Source organism: Panthera pardus, unplaced genomic scaffold (genome assembly GCF_024362965.1).
Source record: "Panthera pardus isolate Hobbes unplaced genomic scaffold, ASM2436296v1 HiC_scaffold_7, whole genome shotgun sequence".
Taxonomy (NCBI): domain Eukaryota; kingdom Metazoa; phylum Chordata; class Mammalia; order Carnivora; family Felidae; genus Panthera; species Panthera pardus.
In genome coordinates this window covers 13194758-13216110 of record NW_026527002.1, presented here as the reverse complement: position 1 = coordinate 13216110, position 21353 = coordinate 13194758, and the positions used below count along the sequence as shown (strand labels likewise).

At 39.0% G+C, this 21353-nt stretch overlaps 1 protein-coding gene and 1 long non-coding RNA gene across 2 annotated transcripts in view; one reads left to right on the top strand and one right to left on the bottom strand.

The window, feature by feature from the left end:
* The window catches only part of NKAIN3 (sodium/potassium transporting ATPase interacting 3), a 606086-nt gene that overhangs the window by 529522 nt on the left and 55211 nt on the right, over positions 1 to 21353 (bottom strand). The window lies entirely within an intron of this gene.
* On the top strand, positions 11131 to 13878 carry LOC109250255 (uncharacterized). Its single transcript, XR_002072946.2, has 3 exons — positions 11131 to 11257; positions 11580 to 11630; positions 13221 to 13878. It is a non-coding gene; the product is annotated as an uncharacterized LOC109250255 (long non-coding RNA).

The window sequence follows — 21353 nt, the reverse complement described above, 5'->3', positions numbered from 1 at the left end:
CAAAAGACATGAATAATCTTAACTTTAAGGATTAGAAATTTTACATAGCTTCTTTCTCTACTTGAACTCATGGTGACACTTCACATACCCCTAAAAGTTTCATTCTCATGTATACTTTTTTAAACAAAAAGGTTTGTTCAATCTATTCCACTTCTTTGCAAAGATCTATCTATAATTTAAGACTTTCATTTTCTGTCACTACATATCCTCTTTTGTCTCAATACTAACATCACTATTTTGAATGCTCCTTTCTTTGGTCCTCCAGTGGTTTTTAGCCCTTGGAACCACAAATTTCAGTAAAATAAAGTCAAGACTTTATTTTGTAGAATGGGAGAATGAAATTTGAGGATGAGAATGTGGGCAAAGGAACCCATTTCAGTCCTAGGCATGTTTCAGGTAGAACAGCTTTATGGAAGACTGTATGAAAGGTGAGAGTCTGGAAACTGGTCCTCCTAAAAGTCTTCATGCACAGGTACACCTCGAACAGTCTTCATGTGCCCTGGGTGGCACACACATCCCTACCTGAAAACCACTAGGCTAAATGCTCATTGGCACCCAGGATCTCACATGGACTTGAGCCAGTCTGGAAAAAGCCTTCAATAAAGGGTGACCCAGACAAGTATAACTTCTTAGGCTCAGCTCCCACATTTGTGCCTCCTTGCCCCATCAGCTTGTAAGGCATCAAGATGGCCTCACAGAGTTGTGGGCTCCACTCCTACTTTGTGGTTTCCCATGTGAACGCAGTCTCAGGCACTGAAATGATCATGGAGTTGGGAGTCCAACGGACATGAGTTGGAAACATAGATCTGAAACTTATTGTCAGAATGAACTTCAGTCAAACTACTCAGATCTCCGGGCTCCAATTTCCTCACCCCCCAAAAAACCAAAAACAAACAAACAAAAAAAAAACCTAATAATACTGACTTTCCTGAGGATTAAATGAGGTAATACATTTTTGAAGGACCTGGCAGAGAACACACAGCCCATGTGTTCCCCTTTCTACCTTCCTTCATGGATTATCCAGCATCCCTCTCTGCTAACCTTCTCACCAAAACATACAGATTTTAGTTCTGATGTAAAGTTAAGATATAAAATGGCAGGAAACAACTTAAACGTTGCATTTTCCACATGTTTACATTTTTTGTTTGGTTGGGTTTTTTTGTTGGTTGGTTGGTTGGTTGGTTTGGTGAGGTTTCGAAGATCAGTTATCAAAGCCTGTATCTAAGCAATGATTCTTCAGGGGCTGAGGTTTCAGGTATGACTCAGTTGTGAGATGAATTTGAGAGACAAAGGAACCTTCCTTTGGCTCGGAAATTGTGCTGTTTTCGTTTTTTCGGACTGTGGGTATCAGGTGGGCTTGATTATGACTCTAGATTGGCTGCTGACATCCTCTGGACCTGTGCAGAAACAGCCCCAACTTCAGAGTGATCCTGGAGTCGCCACCATTGCCCCACCCATTCCCAGTATCATGGCGAGCTCAGGAGCAGGGGTCATTCCCTGGTTGATGCTGGCTCTCATGCATACAGCGGAGTTCCATGTCAGACAAGAGCAGATTCTGAATCTGCGTAGATCTGATTACATAACCCGTAAGGATGGACAAAGAGAACCACTTCCTCTGCTTATTCAGTGCTTCAGGTAAAGGCAATACCCATTTTACTTTATTTGACCCTGATAATCTTATAGACTACTCAGATTACAAGTCAATAAATATTTTTTTAATCTTTTTTAAAGGAAGTCCCATGTACTCAAGCACCTACCATAGTGTAATAATATTTATGTAATGGGAATATTTTCTAAATGCTTTCTTTGGTGGGGGGGATCTTTTCGAAATACTTTCTTTGGTTTTTCTAGACATGTTAAACCTCATATAAAATTGTTCTCTTCCACAATTTTGGAATTCATATCTACAATTTGCTTTGTAATGCTATAAACATAGGGGTCTTCCCCGCCCTTTAGCTCTTTTCCTGATCAAATGATTTGGAAAGATCGTGCCAAGTTTCAGTTTGCTTTCATACTTATATGGTAATGAATCCTATCCCATCTACTCTTCTTTAAGCACATTTTTTGTTTGTTTGTTTAACTCTCACTTAAGTTTCCCTTCCCTTTTAGCCTATATTTATCTCTCACACTAAGGATATTTTATAAGACTCGGGATAAGGAAGGCAATCTGGAAAAAAGTATGGCCTGTTTTATTTTATGAACACGACAAACAAGTTATACTACTAGGTCACCAGCCTGACCTTGTACCAATAACAATTTTCTGTTTCATAAAAACTACCTTTAGAATTTTTTCTTCATGCACCAGCGTTTATGAAATTAATTTATAATTGGGGTATACTTCAAGGCATATGGTTCCAAGCAGAATTGTTAGCAACAGGAAAATTTCAGGGATATCCCATTCTGTCTACTTTAAGGCTACATAGCTTAAGCTTTGCTTGGTATTTTTGGAGATCTACTGATATATCAAAAGTTCCATTACAAACAACCAAGGCAGCTTCAAAAAACTAACAGTCCTTCTTGCTTTCCTGCTAAATTATGATACAGAATATATTTCTACTTCCAACAATACAAAAAATCTAAATGATCAATACTTATCTACATTCAACCAAAAATCATACAAATACACAACTAGAAAGGTCTCAAGTCCCATGGTTAGTTCTCTGAAGCTAACAGATTAAACGATGAGGGAGGTTATAGATCCAGGATTTGTATTCATATTGCTAACAAGGCTAGTATTTTTCTTATGAAATATAACTTAGAACCTCTTAACTACCAACTTCATAAAGCATGACCTGTCCAAGGTGAGTGATGGCTTTATCTTCTACCATGGATTAGAATTTAGTAGATGTGCAGACCATTGCTTTTCAAATCCTCCTAAATGTGACTTGTGTGCACATTTTCAAAATAGGACATACTCAGATAGTGCAGCCCTCTATCACAATAAACATAAGATGCTTCCTACAGGCATATATGATTTAGCAATTTACATCTTCTTGAACCACGATTAAACACATTTGTTTCAATTTGGACATACAACGTATGTGCAAATACTATTTTTTTAAATTTGAAATACAAAGTAAAATAAGCACCATTTCTATAAAACAAAGCAATTTTTGGTATATAGCTTGAGCACAGCTTTATAATGGATGGATATTTTGAGTTATAAAATTATGCAATTTTTTTCTTTGGATGAAACAGGATGTTTTCTATCCAGTCTGACTCTCACTAATTTTCAAGATATTTCAAGATAACTAGAGGCTAATTACAATGCCCTTTCAAATTTCAATATATGCTTGCATAGATGCTTCATTTTTCCAAGATTGAGGCAAAAAAACATACACATTTTATTATGACAGTCAACAAAGTACCTCCTCCCATTTGTCAATGGACTACACAGGTAGATTTTCAGCTGTGAAATACAAGATTTCTCAGCAGATCTGAAAATTTTGTCTCCAAATCTCTCTTGCTTATTCCCCTACTCGTACTAATGGTACCTTCCTTTTTACAAAAGTTGGTTTATCACCCGGACTCAAGTTCTTTGAATTACATGACTCCTGCTTCTCATTTGTTTCCCATAGTCAATTGATTGCCAAGTTCTATTGATTTCATTTCCACCATGTCCCATGAGGATGACCTTTCATATAGAGTATAATTATTCTAGTTGACCATTCCCATACCTCTTCCAAAGATGTGGCAATGCATCCATAAATGTCCACCTATATCCAGACTTGCTTTTGGCAGAATAATCTTCCTAAACTACAGCTCTTCATCAACATCTTCCCCTAACAAACCTTCAAACTCTTCACATCACCATACAAATTGACTTTTAATTCCTTACCTTGAATTAAGGCTCTCGCGAGTCCCTGACTCAGCTGGTTCAACATATACACTTGCACTAGCTTGAATGAAGTACATATCTTTCTCCACAAACACCCACTCCTCAAGTTACCGTATCACCCTCAGACATGAAGAATGAGGAAAGCTGGCTGCCTGAGGACTTGGGTCAGGTAAACAAGCCTTTGAGGTATAGCTGACTAGACCACTCCAGGCTATACCCAGAAAAAAAAAATTAAAATTAAAAAATGTATAATTTTCTTTAAATTATTCTGAGAATAACTGGCTTCTCCCACAGCTATGTGAGGAAACTGTTTTTGGCTCTGGCTTCAAAGTAGCTATCGGGCCAAGCCTGCCCTATCTGTTCATCCTAGACCGCAGCCCCTAATTCAGTGCTATGCGCCCCTGACCTGCTACATGCCTACCGTCCTATGCCTGAGGGAATGTCATCTCTAAGCCTTAGCATCTCAGCCAGTTCTCGCCAGCTCTATCTGCCTTACCCTGTCTCGCCCACACCCCTACCTTTACCACAGTCCCCCGACTGAACTCTCCATTCCATTCAAATCCAGTTAATAGAGTGCTGCTACACAACCTAACGCCGCTCGCCTTATCCCAGAACTCCTCAGCTAGAAATGCCGTCTCTTCTCGCCCACAAAACATTCTGTACAATTCACATAAGATTTCTCACATTCTGCCTCGAGTTGTTTTTTTCTTATATTTCCTACATGTTTAATATCACCACAACCTAAAGCCAAGCCTGCTTTTTGCATCTTCCACAAACCCAAAATAGTGCTTGAACACAAGAGAAGCGTAATCCATACTTGTGGAGTTAAATTGAATTTATGCCACAAATGAAAGATACGTTTAACCTCTTATTGTATATTTGATTATGTGTCTCTCTCTTCCTACAAGATTATATGTTTTTTGTATTCCTAGAATGTAAAACTTCATGTTAGGCACATATTGATGCTCAAAACATGCACAAGAAAGGAAGTAAAGAAGACGAATAAATAAGAAAGGAAAGAAAAAGAGAGAGAAAGAAAAAAGAAAGAGAAGAGAGAGAGAGGAAAAACAGGGAGGGAGGAAGAAGAAAGAAAAAAGTGGCAAGAGGAGAGAGAGAACATATTCATACAGAAATGTTTGACTTGTTAGTCTCCACCGATTTCATAACAATAAAGATATTTGTGAAGCATTTTTAATAGAAAAAAGGGAATTAAACAATAAGGAAAAAAGAGCCGCTTGTTTCTTTTGAAACAATTAGGGAAGATAGCATTTAAAATGGAATCACCTGTGGGGTGGTCAGCATGTCACCAAGAGAAGCCAGCTGCTTAGCTACCCCAGGTCTCTGGAGTGGCAGCAATTTGACAAGGACAGGCCCCTCAGCCCCACAGGCTCAGAAATGTGAGCAGGCCACAGCAGTGAATCCTCTCTCAAGAGAGCATTCAAATCACCAAGCTCGCCCAAACCAAAGTGGTAGAATAAGAATGCAACTTGACCCTTCTAGCGTACTGGAGCAGAACTGATGAGGTCACGACCCACATACTTCTCCCCGCTCCTATTTCTTGGTGAGTACTGGCTTCAGAACAGGCGCGTTCTATGATTTGAAAGAGTAAGAACAGCATTAGGGCAAGGGCAGTTCGAGGTGTCTATCTGCCCAGTGGTCGGTCATTCATCTTGAACATGGCGTTCTATTAGCTGGCTCTTTGGCCAAAGCTATCATTTCATTAAACTATCAGTTATTGAACGATCAGTGTCAAAATCTGACACTCTGACTCTTCCTTTTCCATATTCTGTTGTCAATCCGTACCTGCCTCTGCCCCTCCCCCCAGTCCGCACTGCCTTCTGATGACTGACACATCCTTTCTTTAGCTAATGAATATATTCAGTCAGATGTTTGTCTGGCTGGGAAAAACCATCTCATTAAGGTCTTCATAGCTCAGCTCTTACTTCTTGTATTCTGCTTTAACAGTTTAACTTTCCGAGATGTTTTATCATTCTTAATTCTAAGTTCATGGGAGTTACCTAATTAATACCCACCTGCCATGTATGGTAAAAGGCAAACTCTCCTTTCAAGTACTACTCCTCCAAGAATTTTCAAGGTAGTCAAAAAGTACGAACTTTCAGTTATGACATAAATAAGGCTGGGGGATGTAACTTACAGCATGGTGACTATGGCTAATATTACTGTGTTGTATATTTGAAAGTCGCTAAGAGAGTGGATCTTACAAGTTCTCATCACAAGGGAAAAATGTATAACTGTGTGGCAATGGATGGTAACCGGACTTACTGTGGTGATCATTTCATGGTACTGTACTACAAATACCAAATCACTATGTCGGACACCTGAAAATAACGTCGTATGTCACTTATATCTCAATTTAAAAAAATTCTTGGCAAACGATTATAAAATTTACTTCTCTTCCCAAATACTAACATTCAGTATCTTACTAATAGTAAAAAAAAAATTATCAAGCACTTAAAATAGTAAGAAATATAACAAATACAAAAAGTACAAGCAGAACAAAATTAAGGGTAGGTATACACTAAATCTTTCAACACTGAAATAGTTTAAAAGTTATAAATGGAAAGGAAGCTTAATCATAATGTTTGACTATAGATCAAAATTCCAAGAGCGATGTGAATAGTTCAAGAAAGCTGAACAGGAGCACCTGGGTGGCTCAGTCGATTAAGCATCCAACTCTTGGTTTCGGCTCATCACCATCTTACTGATTTGTGAGATAAGGCCCCACGTCAGAGTCTGTGCTGACTGCATGAAGCCTGGTTAGGATTCTCTCTCTCTCCCCCTCTCTCTCTGCCCCTCCCCTGCTTACACATGTGTGCACATTATCCCTCTTTCTCTGTCTCTGAAAATAAATAAATAAACTAAAAAAAAGCTAAATAGATTGAAGTGCTAGGTTAGGAAGAGTCATTGTCCCCTAGTTCTTATGATATTCTCAGTTGTGTCCACACTGATTCACCAGAACTCAGGGAAATGTCTGGGCCATTAGACAGAAGTACAGAAGCCTCAGAGTTCAGAGGCCAAACTCCCCGTTTGTCAACGTGACGCAGGACAATGAATCAAGGTCCTCAAACCTAATTATATATCCAAGGACCACAAATTCTTAGAATCCAGAAGGAGAAGGCAACTAGAGATCAACCTTTCATTCTTTTCATCCATTACTACATGTTAGTGCCCAAGGACCGAGAAGGAGGGCCTGGCAGCATCATCCTACTTAGACCTTGGGGAAATTTACAGGACACTGGACAGACATCTCAAAGGAACATGCAAAGAAAGAGGAACAGTTTCCATTTTGTCTAGAAAGGAAATTAAAAGTTAGTTGCCTTTTAAAAATTAGTGGCTTCCAGGAGCGCATTTGTCAATGAGAAACAACAAAGTCAGTGGGCACTTTGTGAACTTTACTGGTACGTGTCTATCCAAATTAATAACCATACTCCCCATTAGGATGAGCTTTTAAGGTTGTTGGAAGTTTTTGCAATATCCTCTTGTTAACATTACCATCTGCATGCATTACGTGATTCCCTAACTCAACTTCTATTTTCTCCTAAAATCCAATTCCTGCTGAATGATCTATAACCATTAAAGCTCTAAAGTCATATTTAATAGAAATATCTGTTCTCAGGGCACCTGAGTTATTTAAGCATCCAACTTTGGCTCCAGTCATGATCTCATGGTTTGTGGGTTCGAGCCCCATGTCAGGCTCTGTGCTGATACCTCCAGAGCCTGGAACCTACTTTGGATTCTCTGTCTCCCTCTCTCTGCCCCTTCCTACTTGTGCTCTGTCTGTCTTTCTCTTAGAAATGAATAAACATTAAAAAGTTTTTAAAAACCTCATGCACTGTTAGAGTAAATTAAATGTGTACTTTAAAAAAAGAAATATCTGTTCTCAAAACAGTTATCAACAATTAAAACAACAGTAAAATGAATGTGCAACTCTGGAGGTTGAAATATAAGCAAGTACTTCTTTAAGTTTTGTATAATCAACAGTAAGACATGTTACAGTAAATTTAACACTATGAACAGTCACTGTTCATGGACAAGCTACTCGGTGCCAGGCAATGTGTTATTTCCCTATCTTTTGCACTTTCCAAAGCAAGGTTTGGTCCACCCAAAAATCAATTTTCCCTTGACTTTGGAGTGGCTTCTACTGACTTATGAACTTTATGTCAAGGGCACAATGCAGGAGGATGCTGTCACTCTAGTTAGGTTGAACAGAAGCAGATACTTTTCTATGACATCCAATGGTGTTTAAACTCCTGATTTGTGAAATAATTAAATCCTAGAATATTAGTCCATAAGTATTAATCAACCCAGGTCACAGGTTGGCTAGTGACAGAGTAAGACTAGTCTTTTATACCTGCTGGCTCTCAATTCTTTGTCCTTTCTTCATTCTATTTGCATCCTTACATTTCATTAAATATGTGTTAAGTGTCTACAGGTGCCAGGTAAATCAGCATTGAACACTCAATTATTGCTCAATAATTATTAATTATTCAATTATTCATCAGAAAGCAGCTTCTTAGGCATGGTATTAGAACAGAGGAACAGGACCTCCATCAACCTATTCTATCTTCCTCTATCCCCAGATTGGGAATGGCAGGGCACTAATAACTTCTTGCATGGGTTTCCTTCCTGCTGGACAACACCCTTAAGCAGATGGATTTGAACAGATACACATCTCAGTAACGCATTTTCACACCATCTCAACAGTGACTTGCTCAGGCTCCCATGGTTGGTCAGGGATGAGTCTGTTGCATTTTCTACTTCTCTGGGCTCCTGGAAATTTCTTAACAAGATAGCTCTAATCACATTTTAAATGAAATTAGAAACAGAAGGTTATTAAATACTCCTTTGGAAATTAAACTTATGTAATTGTAACAATTTTTGCAATCTACACTGGCTATTTTTATTCTATGCATCTATAATCCTATAACAATAAAATTAAAACATTAGCTTTTGAGTTTTAGGTGCTGTATTTCTTTTATCAATCACACAATATTTGCAATATGGATTTTGAAAGATTCTGCAATCCTAGCAACTCAGAATTTGAAGCTATCTTATTTTTCACATTGAAATTTTGAAAAATAAGTTGATTCCTACCTAAAATGTATTATATCTAATTTGAGAAAAAGCAACAGAGTGCCTGTCAATGCTATTCTTTGGTAAATCAACTATATCTTTCCATAGCTTCCAAATTATGTATGCAAATCCCTTCACCACATTAAGGTACAATTTCCAAAAGGGTCCTCATTTTAAGGCAATCTATTCTGCAAAATTAGCATTATCTGGTCTGGATAAAAGTTCACTTGGGCACCTTGAAGAAGAGTTAGCTGTTAGGAAACACCTTTTTGGGGGAAATTTAATTAAAAAAAATGCATAAGGTAGGAAATGAGTGGGTCCTCAGTCATTGGCTGAATTTCAAGAGTCCTGTGATGACTTCAGCGAATTAGAACAAGGAGCTTAGCTCACACACTGGAACACTCCCAGAATTATCAGACTCATCCAGGGATCATTCAACAGTTTGTTTCATACAATTCATTTTCATTGTTATAGAATTAGTGACCAAAGAGCACAGCTCTTTCCAAAAGAAACAGTAAATCAAACACTGAAGAACACATTTTCCCAATTGTCCCTTTTCTAGTTGAGTTCTATGCCTTGTTTTTAAAAGTCTCAAGGAGGGGCGCCTGGGTAGCTCAGTCGGTTGAGCGCAGACTTCGGCTCTGGTCATGATCTCTCGGTCTGTGAGTTCGAGCCCTGCATCAGGCTCTGTGCTGACAGCTCAGAGCCTGGAACCTGCTTCGGATTCTGTGTTTCCCTCTCTCTCTGCCCCTCCCCCGCTCATGCTCTGTCTCTCTCTCTCTCTGTCAAAAATAAATAAACATTAAAAATTTTTAATAAAAAAAAATAAATAAAAGTCTCAAGGAGCCCAGGGGCACGTGGGTGGCTCAGTTGGTTAAGCATCCAACTCTTGGTTTCAGCTCAGGACATGATCTCATGGTTTTGTGGGTTCGAGCCCCACTTCAGGCTCTGTGCTGGCAGCACCAATCCTGCTTAGGATTCTCTCTCTCTCTCTCTCTCTCTCTGCCCCTCCCCCACTCATGCTATTTCTGTCTCCCTCATAAATAAATAAACTTAACAAAAAAGGTCTCAAGGAGTCCAGCATCATGACCTGGGAACAAAACTTTTTCATTGTACACTCACTCCACCCGTTAGAGTTCAGGCATGCAGCTCAAGTGATATGCTACCTGAACTTGTCAAGATGTCACAGTGTTCTTAAAAGGTACAAGCGGGAGGAATTAACAGCCCAAACTTTTATATAACATCACCATTGTAAGAGAAACCCCACGGATGATGAGCAACACAAAACACGAATCTTTTGACAAAGATGCCCTAAATGATAATTTATTATTATCAAATTAAACCCTGCCATCATTGTTTTTCCTTTATGCTTTTATTTACTAAGAAGAATATGCTGTTATTCACTCAGAAGGAAATCAACTCTGCAACATGTTCTTTGGTGATCTACTGTTGCGTTTTCTCATCTCGGAAATAATGTAGAGGATAAGAACTACATCGTTATGCAGCGAATAGTCAAGGAGTACCTCCTATGTGCCTGGCAAAAACACAGACAAAAGCCAGAAATCACAACCAACCCCCCAAAGGAAATAGTTACATGCCTTATGGTCACTAACCTGGGCTAGTCTATAACTATAACAAAGCATAACGTTAATTAAAATGATATTTTCAAATCAATGTTTACACTTTCCTTGTTATTGATACAACTTCTTAAAAAAAAGCTAAAGAGAAACAGCTTTTGTGTAATACACTTTAATGATTTTTCTGTATAGCACCAAGAAATAATGCCTCCTCTTTGAAATACTGACCTGTAAATTTCCCTTTGATAAAAAGGACTGCAAAAGAAGTTGGGAACCCAGCTGAGGTAAGAAGAAAGGGTGCCTTTTATTCATGTGGTTTAGGGAAGTAGGAGAGTCTAATGAGCAAGAATAGAGAAGTGCTTTCTTCCTAATGAATAGGTAACCCACATGAATGCCCTTGGTTTACCCATTTGGCGAAACCTGAAATAGAAAACACTGCCAAGTCATGCCTCAATGAATAGCTTCGTTTGAGAATTCTGAACATGTCAAGGGGGCAGTGCTAAATGAACATGTTTTTATTCATCTTGGAAGCCTTGTAGGGTAATTAGGGAAGTGGGGACACTCAGATTGAGTAAGGAGTGGCATTCAGGCTATTTTAGGGACAGCCTGTGGTGGCAGCTGCTGAAAACCAAGAATTTTCCAAAGGCTACAGGGGATAGGATAACACTCAGTAGGGCTTTTGAAGATGAAATCCAGTTTAGGCCCTCCTGACATCCCTGGTTTGATTTCAACTTCGATTATGCATGAGGTAACACTCATATTTATTTCCATTGTTCTTTAATATGCTGTTGTCCTTTTAAAAGACTGACCCAAATGGAGGGACTGATTTTGGAGTTTTGCAAATAGCAACCACAGTGTGTATATGTGTGTGTGTGTGTGTGTGTGTGTGTGTGTGTACTGATGAGACAGAGAGAAAGAGGGAGATGGATAGACAGAAAGGCAGAGTCATCTGAAACAGAAAAATTTGACTGTGTTTCCATGTCTCTCCCCAAGTTGAATAGCTTTAGTTCATCTCACGTGTAGCTTGAGTCCAATAAAGTGACTAAATCCTGATTCTGCTCTTTCCTCAGAACTTATTGAGAGATTGTAAGTTGCAAGAAGCCCTTGATCTCCTGGGGAAGGTAATCACACAGCCGTCAGGTGCTGGGGGGTGGGGGGGTGTACTCTTCATGAAGGCAGCATCCATGTCACCCACAGCTTGGCTCTGATGGGTGGGAGGTGCATAAACCAAGGAACAGAACGGTGACGGAGAGGACCTGTGACAACGTGCACCTCACAGCATGCCAGAAGAGTCCTTTTTAGCCAAAGGTTGGCCTCTCTGCTCATCCCACCGGTGTGGGGACCTGGAATTGTAGACCTGTACAGAGAAGCTCTAAGAGTTACAACCCCTGCAGGCCAAGCTATGTCACCTTGGCACTTAAGCCAGTTGTCTTTTTATATGACAAGTCTAGCTCTATACTTCAGCCTGTTGGGCTATAATTAGAGGTCCCTGGACCAGTGAGAGTAACTATAAGGAACCTACCAAAGTCAACCATCCCAAGAAAAATTTCTGCTCACTGCCTGTGCTATACTCCACACCCTGTATGTTTCCATGGTAGTCTTTATCTTCTTGAATGCAACAGCTTGTTTATTGGCTTTCCTTCCCTATAAGCTGTGAGCTCGTTGAAGACAGGGACTGTGCAATATTCCTCTTCGTATAACCTCAACATATGGCATGACATGTAACACACACAGCCAGGCATGATGCACAAAACATTTTGTGGGATGAATGAATGAATGAAGATTAAATCAGATTTACTTCCTCTTGAACACTTCAGTCTCCAAAGAGCAAATGAAACCTTAGAGAACCAGGTTGAACTCACTGCAGAGAAAAGATCAGTGCAGAGTCTGCAAAGAGATGTGTAGTGATGAGGCTGTGCAAAGACACATCAGCTCAAATTTCCCACCACTACTAGCGATGTGATCTGGTACTATTTACATAACTTCTCTGTGTCTCATTTTACTGATCTATAAAAATACCTGTCTTACAGAATTACTTGAGGTGCTAGATAATATTAACAAACCACCTTGTACAGTATCTGGCACAGAGAAGGCATATAATGTGTAAAGGCTATTATTTACAAGATACTTGAGGACAGCGGAGGAGAAATATATCAGAGGAAACATGTTTTGTGTCTGAGTCTTCATGGTCCAGTGGCACGACGTTATTCCCTTGGGACCATTACTGACCTAGACCAAATGGCCAGGCTCTAGAGCCAAGGGATAGGAACCCACTAAATCACTTTTTTATGGGGAAGATTAAAGCCAAGCGCTGTGTAGAAAAAACAGCAATAGGCCTCACTACAAGAATAGACAAGTGCAGCGTCTATGAATATTTGCAGCCTTCTCAGCCTGTGCTCCTTCAAATGTATTTTGTAAATACTAAGGTCACCCCAAATTTCATATGACTCGGGATTAAAGAGGCAAGAATTATACTTATCTGGTATGACTCCAAATCAGCATCACATATGCATTAATTTGGTTACTCATTGAGTCGTTGCCCCTACACTATTGATGAGCCTTAGCATCAGGTATTAGCAATACAAGAAAAAGTAAGCCATACCTGTCTTCAATGAGCCCCCAATACTGGAAAAAACAGATTTACAATTTATAACCCTTCAGTCTTACAAAGTGCTATGGGTTGATACAGGCCACACTGTTTTTTCCTTCAGGTCTCAGCAGAAACATCACTTCCTCGGGGAAGCCTTACAACCTGCTAAACCAGTCTGGGACCTTCTTATTCCCACAAAGCCTAGATATTTTCTCCTTTGCATCCTGAACCACATTCTGCTTTTCCAGGGTCAGTTTTTGCCACTTGACTGAAGAGTCCATGAGGTTAAGTTCCATGAGCCTGGAACACAACAGGTGTTCAATCAGTGTTGAATAAGTATGAGATGACAGTCAGGACAGGCGACAGGCGAAGTCAGTGGATGCAGAGGACTGTCAAGCAGGACTGAGACGTCAGCATTGTAAAATGCTCCTGGGAGGTGAAATCAGACCAGCAGGAAAAAGAAAACTAAAATTATCTACGGACTTTGTTGGTAAGGAAGCATTTGTTATGCCCAGCTTTAGAAGAATAGCAAGTAAAAGAAGACTGCATTCATCTGAGAAACCAAAGTGGAGGAAGTCAAGAAGGCAACTGGACACAGATTTTTAAGAATACACAGATTAACAGCTAGAAAGAATCAGGTGAAGGAGGCAGCAGAAAAAGGAAGAGGTTGAAATATACAAGAGAGAAACCATTAAGAAGTAAAAATGCAAGCCACACATGGGAAAAAAAAATATTTGTAGCCTATATAAACACTAATAGATTTATATCCAGAATCCACAAAAAAAAAAACCCTAATATCAATTAATTTAAAAAATCAAATTGAAACATTGGTAAAGGACTTGAACAAGCATCATACAAGGAGGAATTCAAATGGCCAACAGGTATGAGAAAGGTGCTTAATCATGCTGACATTAGGGAAAGACTTCAAAACAACAAGGCACCACTGCCATCCTACTGAAAAGGAGGGGAGAAGGACTATGAATGTAGATGTATCTGGAGGTCTGAGAGTGAGCAGTTAAGGTAGCTCAGGCCTGTCTTTTTTTTTCAGCATAAGAGAAGCTGTCAGGGACATACGTACTTAAAGGTGATCCATTAAGATTTGGAATAATCATTCTGAGGAATGTGAGTGCATGATCTTTGGAACAAGAATATAATCCCTGTAAAAGTTTTATGGGTCTAGTTAAATTGTGGACTCTAAATGCGTATCAGCAACAATCAATAACAGTGTTTTTTTCTGCGGCACCTGGATGGCTCAGTCAGTTAAGCATCTGACTTTTGATTTCGGCTCAGGTCAAGATCTTGCAGTTCATGGGATCAAGCCCTGCATAGGGCTCCACACTGACAGTGCAGAGCCTGCTTGGGGTCCTTTCTCTCCCTCTCTCTCTCTGCCCCTGCCCTGCTCAAGCTCACTCGCTCTCTCTCTCAGAAATAAATAAATAAACTTTAAAAAGACAGTGTTATATTCCTCGCATTGTCCAAACCCTGAGTGCACGTGGACAGCTAGACTGATACAGGATTAATAATCTGCAGGGTAGCTGTAGCAGACCGATAAAGGGCATTGAAATGGCAGATGAATGAACAGCTGAACTGGGGAATCGCAGTGAAGGCAGAAGGGGAAAACATCCCAAGATGAGTAAGGAAATTGGAAGGGAATAACTGAGAAGGGATTTGACATGGATATCTCAGCGAGGTTGAGAAGCAGGGGTGGTGGGAGTTGGGGCTGGGAGAATAGAGTATAAGACTGTAGAGGCCGGGCAGCTCCCCACAATTGCGAGTGCCAGGATGAACAAAGGGAGCGGGGTTACTCCCTGGAGAAGGGTATCTTTGACTTACTTTGTAAAATAAGAACTCGAACCTCCCAGAGATTCCAAGGAGAAGTGTGGCGAGGACTGGGGCAGCCAGCCCTGATGGACCCGACACTTGCTCCCCTGTAGAGATCTCTCAGTGAGTCCTGCTACCACAAGCCTTGACCTCTTCTCCCCTTCATAACTCTGGGCCAAGTGAGGGTGCTTAATTTAATTATATCTTAATTTAAATATATCTTAATTTAATTATATGTCAGTTCTGAAATATTAAGACTTTATTAAAGACTCAGTGAGACAAAGAGCAATTGATAGAGTCACATGAAAACCAGATACTCTTTTTTTTAATGCTTATTTATTTTTGAGAGAGAGAGTAAATGGGGAGGGACAGAGAGAAAGGAAGGCAGAGAATCCCAAGCAAGCTCCATGCTGTCAGTGCAGAGCCTGATGTGGGGCTCAAACTCCCAAACTGTGAGATCATGTCCTGAATCAAAATCAAGAGTGGGGTGCTTAACCAACTGAGCCACCCAGGCACCAATGTTTTTGTTTTTAAATACAATTTATGCATGCAGCTCAGGGTCCCCTACATGAAGATCTTCCTGTAGGAAGATCCAAGTAGGTCAGTTAGGCTCCTTCAAGTTAGCTGACCTGCTCCAAGTAGGTCAGTTAAGCTCTCTATACCTTGGTTCCCTCACCTTAAAACATGATGATTGAATTGAGCATTTCATATCTACTTCACAGGACTTGCAAGAATCAACTTCATGAGTTCACAAGCATAGAAGCTTTTATTGATGTATAACTGCTATGTTACTACTCATTTATATGACCTCATTAAAATATCTCCATAAAGTATAATCTTTACTTGAAATTGGGATATTGACTTTTACTTCCTGGAAGACATGGTAGGTAAGCTCTAATTTTACCAAACATATATCAAGTGATAAAAACTCATTTTTCCCGCAATTTATACAGTGTGCCCAAACTGCAAGCCTCTGCCCATCCATCCTCCCCAACTCCCGGTGGGGAAGTGACAAGAAGGCTCAAGCTGAAATGCTCCTACTGGAGAAATAAGTCCTCCAGAAATGTGGCAGTAGCTATGGTCACCATCATCATTGTCATCATTGTTAGTCAGAGCCTAGAGTTATAGCTAATGTATTTAAAAGACAAACCATAAATCTTGACCGTAGTCAGATAGAGCAAGTGCTCAGCCTAACTCACTCGGACCCGCAGCGGGACAAGGGGAGCAGGACCGCAGTGGACAGCACTTTAAGAAGCTATAATTCTTAATGATTCCCCAAGTGCGCCAATGAGTATTTTAAATGGCTGAGTTAACAAAAATGAAGAGTAGTAGCCTAATTTCACATTCTTTAGGACTCAAAAGCCTAACTAATATGGAACATCAAAGCTTTTTGATTGACATATTTCATTGCAAAATATGCTAAAGGAGTGTACTTTTGACATATACCACTTCGTTGCTAAGAAATGTCTATTAAAAAAGAAGGAAACACAAATTCCTTGAAACTTAGCAATTGAAAAGGTCTATTTGCAGTAAAACACACACTCACACACACACACACACACACACACACACACACTCCAGTACATTGAACATTATCAGAAAATAATGGTAACTATATCATTAACATATATAGATTCCCAACATGTATCACTTGAAGCATTACAAGATCCAGATAACTTTTTATGTAAAGAAAATTCCCCTCATTCCTGAACCCATGGTATGTATTTTTAGTGCTGTCTTAACTTTCCTTGAAAGAAAAGGCCAATCACAGCATGTAAGACCATTTCAGGCCGACCCAACACATGTACATGTCATATCTAAAATAAATAATTTCACTATTTGTCCATTCTCTACATAAACCCTTTTCAGGCTCTCACAGTCCATCACTCTACATCATCACAATGTCACAGTCCTGTCCAGGGTGTGCCCAGAGCAGGCAATCAGTAAATACTTGGGGCACGAATAAAAACACGAGGAAAGTTTCTTCATTCTTTATTTTGCTTCTGGAGCCTTTTAGCCCTGTCCGCTTCCCATTTAATTAGAACCTGTGTTTGTATAATCTAATCTCCTGGCTCCCTATTCTGAATTCAGTCTTCTTCTCTACCTCCCAAACTCCCTCCTGGATTTAGCCTCTTCCTGACTCGCCGCTCTGGAATTCAGACCTAGGCTCCCTTACTTAGTTCCCAGATTAACGTGTATTCCAAAACAGTTCAACCCAAGTCCTTCACCCTGCAGTCACTGCCTAGCACCTACCACCCAGCACCTAGGAGGATCCCATAACATGAAGGAAAGACATGGAGAGGAAAGAGGTACAGCATAGGTGAAGCCAGATTTCATTTCTATAATTTTATTCTGTTCAAATGAACCAAATGATACTGAGGAAAAAAGGACAGTGGATAAGAAAGCAAAAAGCAGGTTGTGGGGTTGGTTCTCACACAGGAGACTAAATGGGTCTACACTGGAAGCTGACTCTGAGACAAGCAAGATGTGTAAAAAAGGACAAATAAGGACACCCAGAGTTACCAGATTTTTCACCAACGGCTCTCTACAAGAAAATCCTAAATAAAATAATCCATTCATATAATACTATAGGATATCCATTGAAATGAAAAACAAAATAATTATTCTCTTAGTGCTAAAAATATATTTAACAACTTATATCATCCACTCCTAAAGATACCGCTTGTGTTTTCTTGTGTAGTAAAAATATCTATTTCAAATTGATATTTAGCATGGTATTCAAATGGGATATATTATATTTATGTGTGCAGTAAAACCTTTGAAAATAAAAATAATTATAAAAAATTTATGGGGTGCCTGGGTGGCTCAGTCAGTTAAGCGTCTGACTCTGGACTTCAGCTTAGGTCATGATTTCACAGTTCATGAGTTTGAGCCCCGCATCAGGTTCTGTGCTGACACTCAGGAGCCTGCTTGGGATTCTCTCTCTGTGTCTCTGCCCCTCCCCCATCTCAAAATAAACAACAAAAAATTTATGATTTTTTTCTTTGCTTATTACTACTATTCAAGTACATGAACTTGTTCAAATTCCTACTTGTAAACTTTCTAAGTTTTAAAAAGTTATTTCTAAATTAGTCCTAATTTGGAAACTATAAAATGATGACAAAGAAATCTTTTCTAAAAGAATACAAGCAAAATATCCTACAGTCTTTATGCAACTTTCCTAACGTGTGTATATTCCCTTCTTGTGTTTTTAGACATTATTTTACATCACAGTAATAAGACTGCACCCATTGGTGTTGGTGTTTCCCATTCTCATTTACTGCCGTGCATCAAGCACTTTTCTTTGTGGCTACCTAATTGTTTTTAACCATTATTTAAAAATCCTGCCTATTCTTCTATGAAGAATATATTCCAAAACTTATTTGAGTATCCCCTTTATTGTTGGATAGTTGTCTTATTTTCATTTGTTAAGAAATGTCAAAGTGAACTACTTTTGGTATTCATTTAGTGAGTTTTCACAGTTCTCTTTATTTTTTGAACTCATTATAAAAATATCTTCATTATACTGTTGCAAATATTAATCTTCTTGACTTTTTCATTTTCACCGCACAGTTTTTACTCTTCATCTAATCACAGATGCTTTCTTTTCTAATTTACCAGTCTTAAAAAAATAGAGGATTGTCTTCCTGCAGAAACTGACAACTTCAGGTAAGGTTTTATGTGCATCGTCCCCAAAATTTCCAATCAGTGCTGCATACCACTTATTAAGTAATCCTCCTTTATTTTCATCTTTTTAATGCTTCTTCCAGCACTTACAAAATTCCAAAATGTGAAGAAATACTGCTAGGAAAACTGTCCTGTTTTAGAGCCCTGTATTTATGCCCAAACCAGAAAAGTCTGTGTTTAAATGAATTTTTTTTAATATGTCTATACTAGCTTAAACAGTGTTTGGTATTTTTTAAATTTTCATTTCAATACTGTTCACTTCAAGTGAACTTACAAATAATTTCTTTGAATTTCTTTGAATTTACAGAATGTCCTCTTTAAGATTGTGATTTAAGTTCATTAAACATATGAATTAGAGTGCAGAGAATTCATATTTTTATATATTTAATATTTGCAAAATAGAGTAATGACAAGCTTCTTTGTGGGTTAAAATCTTTATTCTTTGTAAGGTTTGGTAGGCTTCTGTTTGTAGACCTTCACCATTTCTGTGAAGTTTACTATGATTATACACTTTATTTTCTTATGGTACACTCTTTTCCATTATAATTTATATTTCATAATGGCTCCTATATTAAAGGAACTTCAAAATCTGCCTAAGGAGAAAAGAAAGTACACATTTAAGGATCATATAAATGATTCAAAGGACCAAAAGTTCTCAGAGCACTCTCTGACCCCATCGCACTCTCCACCCCACCAGAAATGTTCCTTGCTAGCTGACTGTGACTTCTCTAAGTCTTTTAAGCTACTTATATGAAAAGGTATTTTGCCATTTTCCCCACTGGGCATCAAGTACTAAAAGTAGGATAGATTCTAAAAATTATAATAAAGAGACTTATTTTAACTAAACAGGATAATCTTTTAAACTTTTATTTATCCCAACTATAATAGTTTTATTTCATGACTTATTTTTAATTGTAGAAGTATATACTTTGAAGCTTAGAAGGTTCAAATTGACCATGATTTTTATTTTGTGTAATTATAAATTAAACTTTTTGCTGAAGTCTGTCTTTGCTTTTCCATTTGAGTGGATAATCTTATTACAATCCATACCTAACTTTATTTAATTATGTTCCCCAGATAGAGATAAGTGATATGTCAGTAAGATTATAATTTCATTTGTTGCTTCTCCTTTAATTTAATTTTGTTTATACATCTGTTCCAAAAGGGTTCTTCTTGTCTATTTTGAATTAAAATAATATAATTATGTTTCAGGTTATTATAACTGTTTTTTTCATTTTTATTGCATAGCCACTTCTTCTTAAAAATATTTTTTAATGTCTATTTTTGAGAGAGAGAGACAGAGTGTGAGCAGGGGAGGGGCAGAGAGAGAGGGAGACACAGAATCCGAAGCAGGCTCCAGGCTCCGAGCTGTCAGCACAAAGCCCGATAGGGGCTCGAACTCACGAACCGCAATATCATAACCTGAGCTGAAGTCGGACCCTTAACCGACCAAGCCACCTGGGTGCCCCTGCACAGCCACTTCTCAGGAGGGCTTCTCCCGATCCCTGCCAATTCACATACACACGGACAATACAGCCACCACCACCCATACAAACTAGGGTCCAAATGATGATATAAATGTTGCTTCCCGTCAATAGCATCAAGCTGTTACAGCTACGACAGAATGTGAACATCACTTAGCCAATGACATCCTACCAACGAAAGGGAAGTGATTCTTCTTCTGATTACGGTTTTAAACCCAGATAGCACCATCATTCCTCAAAACTCTAATTTACAATTTCCTGATCAACATTCATGTTCAGAGTAGCACATTTTTTAGCTAAAAATATACCCCCAAGTTGATAACAAAGTACAGTGTTTCTTTTTAAATGAAGAGAAATGTGGCAAAAAGAATAAAACAGAGCCTTTCTGTATCCACATATTGTTCTGTTAGTGTCACGTTTTTGAACGTAACTTAAAAAAGACCCCTTTTGTGACATGCCATATATGAACATTTTCATAAAAGTCTGTTACATAAAGGATGCAAGAAGACTCAGACTATTTCATAGAACGGAAGTACTACGGGGGAGAAGGAGGTTCTTTCCTCTTCAGGGTGTTCAGCACTAATTTCACAAGCCAAAAGCCAAACCAAAACACTAATGCATAAAGCTGAAAAATGACAGAACCACATACTTTTCACAAACTCAAAACCACTTTATTGACAAGTGAGAAATGACCAAACTGAACAAACGCCTACCCGGCTTTGTTAGCAACTTAATGTTAGTACACAAACACTGATTGCTTCGCTGTAAGAGACAACCATGGGTTCCTCAAGTCAGAGAAGCAAGGTCTTAGAAACACAAGGAAAACATTCTCTCTTCATCCCCAAACTTCTCCTCATTCGTTCATTCATCCATTCTACAAGTATATACTGACCGAGACCTACTCTATCGCAAGGACTCTGTGAGTGGTAGCGATATAGCAGTGAGAAAACAGACGGTCCCCTGGGCACGTGGGTTTCTCGTGGTCTTGGAGGTACATGCAACACACTAAATAAATACGTAGCCGAAGTTATGAAAATGCCATGAAGGACAAAAATAAGGGTTGTAACTGTTGGAGGAGATTTAAGTTAGGAAATGAGAGGCTTTGCTAGAAAAAGTGACATGACACCGATTCCTAAAAACAAAGAGTAGGGGAACCTACCCAGTTTGCTAGGAGGAGTAGCAGGTGGGAAGGCTCTGGGTAGAAAGAGCATGGGAAGTGTCAGGACAGCAAAAAGGCCAGTGTGGCTGCAGCAAAGCAGGCA